General features: G+C 44.2%; 1 protein-coding gene across 1 annotated transcript in view; it reads right to left on the reverse strand.

Moving 5' to 3' along the window:
- Nucleotides 1-3,433, reverse strand: part of DUS2 (dihydrouridine synthase 2) — a 32,645-nt gene that overhangs the window by 21,934 nt on the left and 7,278 nt on the right. The window lies entirely within an intron of this gene.

A 3,433-nucleotide genomic window follows, 5' to 3' on the forward strand; every position in this document is an offset into this window, starting at 1 on the left:
TGTCGTCACAGCTCATAGCAACCTCTAGCTCCTGGGCTTAGGTGATTCTCTTGCCTCAGCCTCCCGAGTAACTGGGACTACAGGCACCTACCACAACGCCCAGCTATTTTTTGTTGCGGTTTGGCCAGGGCTGGGTTTGAACCTGCCATCCTCGGTATATGGGGCCAGTGGCCTACTCACTAAGCCACAGGTGCTGCCAGAATGGGAGATTTTTCAATCTATATTTTTTACCTGGCTTCATTTTCTGACCCATGAGAACAGAGCAGATACTGGCTGGTATGTATAAGCCAGCATACTGGTTGTTTTCCATTCTGACTGGTCAGTGTCAGTGTCCTACCAGTTTTTAATTATTTGGAGTAGTACCCTTGCAATGGGAATATCTTGCAAATGCAAAACCAAATAAAAACTTAAATTTCCAGCTCAGCGCCTGTAGCTCAGTAAGTACAGCACCGGCCACATACACTAAAGGTGGCGTGTTCAAGCCCAGCCCAGGCCTGCTAAACACCAATGATAACTACAATCAAAAAATAGCCGGACATTGTGGCAGGAGCCTGTAAGTCATAGCTACTTGGGAGGCTGAGGCAAGAGAATCACTTAAGCCCAAGAGTTTGAGGTTGCTGTGAGCTGTGATGCCACCACACTCTACAGAAGGCAACATAGTGAGACTCCATCTAAAAAACAAAAAACAAACCAAAAAAAAACTTAAATTTCTTTCTCCACAAAAACCAGTGTTACCAGTTTTTGTTTTTCCAAATATATTCTGTAAATAAAAAATTAAATCTATATATATAGTCATTCCCCATTCCCATTATTTCTTTTTTTTTTTTTTTGTATGAAAGGTCTTTATTGGTGGGGGAGGGAGGCTGCAAAGAGGAGAGATAAGAGAAGAGAAAAGAGGAGAGAAAAGAGGAGAAAGAGATAAGGAGAGAGTGGGGAAGAGAAGAGAGAGAGAGAGCAGAGGAGAAAGGTGGGGAGAGATGGGGGGAGAGAAATGTACCCTTATATAGGGAAGTCTCAGAATGGTGACGGGATGGTGGGATAACCAATGAGGAGTTATTGCTTCCGCGGAAAGAGTCGTTAGGGGCAGGCAGCGGGTAATTAGAACAGAATGATGAGGTAAGCCACTCCCTATGTTTGGGGAGTTGTAACTTTAGAGTAGGAAGGGTCTTTTGGGGGAAGCGGCTTTCTGAGGCAATTATCTAACATTCCTCCCTTCTTGATATATAGAAATAGGGGTTTGGCCTTGGGATAGGGGACGTAGAGTTCTCTCTTCTGTAATTTCTTCCTGCTGGGAGGGGCACGTAGTTTTAACTGGCCAACTAGAGGACAATTATGAATTTTTGTTGGGAGGACATGGTGACTGTTTAGCAGCGGTGTTTGGGAAAGTCTCCCATTATTTATTAATAAATGTTAGCATACCATTTATAATTCTGCTCTTTGGTTTTCACTCGGGAGATCATTCCAAATCATCTTAACTCTGCTCCTCACTTAACTCAGGAGAAATCAGAAGTGAGCAAAATGGAGCCTGCAATTTTCTTTTTTTTTTTTTGAGACAGTCTCACTCTATTGCCCTCAGTAGAGTGCTATGAAGTCACAGCTCACAGCAACCTCAAAGTCTTGGACTTAAGTGATTATCTTGCCTCAGCTTCCCAAGTAGCTGGGACTACAGGCACCCACCTCAATGCCCGGCTGTTTTTTGTTGTTGTTGTTGTTGTTGTTGTTGCAGTTGTCATGCAGCAGGCCTGGGCCAGGTTCAAACCCACCTGCCTCAGCGTATGTGGCTGGTGCCCTGACTGCTGAGCTACAGGAGATGGGCTGAGCCTGCAATTTTCAACATTTTGTTTTTTTGGTTTTTAGTTTAGTTTTTTTTTTTTTTTTGAGACAGAGTCTTACTATGTTGCCCCCAACAGAGTACCCTGGCATCACAGCTCATAGCAACCTCAAACCCTTGGGCTTAAAAGATTCTCTTGTCTCAGCCTCCCAAGTAGCTGGGACTACAGGCAACCACAACACCTGGGTTTTTTTGTTTTTGTTTTTGTTTTTGTAGTTATCATTGCTCTTTGGCAGGCCTGGACTGGGTTTGAACCCCCCAGCCCCAGGGTATGGTTCTGGCACCCTAACTGCTGAGCTAGATGCGCCAAGCCACAATTTTCAACTTCTCATAGACAGCTTCACACATCCATAATTCCTCAAAGTGGCTGTCTACAAGGTCCTCTAGTTTTCAAATATCCAAAGGACCTTTCCCCTAGGCAGAGGCAATCTTCAGCCTCCCAACCTAAAGCAAAGGCCCCAAGGCTAGTGACTCCTGACAGCACAGTGACTGACTCAACAGCAAGCCTGGGGGACAACTCCTATTCTATACTACAACCCTGATTTCTCGCCCTATGATAAGGTTCCCAAAGGCAGCCCTGCAGTAGAACCTTTGGTGACTCACATTCAGCTAACCCCAAGCTGCCCTTATTACTGGCTTCAAGCGTGCTCTTGCTCCAACCATCTGGCTGACAGCTGAAGACCAACTGCCCTTCTGGTTGCTATCTCTTCCTCCTCTACACACACCACCCTCTCAGCCCCATGCAGTAAGATCATTTCTCACCCAAGTTCTGCCAAATTCTGCTCCAGATTGGCTTCTCCAGTCTCCATCCTGGGCCTCTCCTATGGACCCGAGTCATCTCTGACCTTTTCCCATTCTAATCCTTCAGACATATGGCTTCTAGATTAGTATTTCTAAAGCACAATTCTGTTCACACACCATTTCTGCTCAAAAAAGGCCAAAGATACCTAAAGTCCAGGTCCAGCTGATCTGTTCCCAGCCAAGGTTTTCAATCCTGTGCTCCTCTGCTTGCCCTCTGTCTCCCATTCTCCAAACCTCTGGTCAGATGGAGCTATGTCTACCTCAGGTTGGCCTTGAGGCGCCTGCTTGTGCCACCCTTTAGCCTGCAGGGTCCCACATCTCTGCACAAGGACCAGGTTTCCCTACAAAATCTTGAGTTTAAGGGCTGCCTTTCCACATCCTTCTCTGGGGTACCATAGCACTCTGCTCTGATCTCTTCTCATATGACAATGGGGACATTTATATTGCATCCACTGTTTGTTTATGTTTCAGTTTTCTTCATAAAAATAGAGAATTATGTTCACACTATATTTCTTTTCATATTAGCATAATTTGTTTTTTACTTGGACATGGAGAATACTTTCTATATATACATATACATGTGATTTATTTATATATGTATGGATATATACATGCATGTATGTGGTATATGTGTATATATGCATAAAGTTTTTCATAAACCATTTGAGGGTAATATATATATCACAGCCCTTCATTCCTAATATTTTAGTGTGTAATTTTCTTTTTTTTTTTGAGACAGAGCCTCAAGCTGTCCCCCTGGGTAGAGTGCCGTGGCATTACAGCTCACAGCAACCTCCAACT

This window comes from Otolemur garnettii, unplaced genomic scaffold (assembly GCF_000181295.1).
Source record: "Otolemur garnettii isolate 467f Iridium unplaced genomic scaffold, OtoGar3 scaffold00151, whole genome shotgun sequence".
Classification (NCBI taxonomy): domain Eukaryota; kingdom Metazoa; phylum Chordata; class Mammalia; order Primates; family Galagidae; genus Otolemur; species Otolemur garnettii.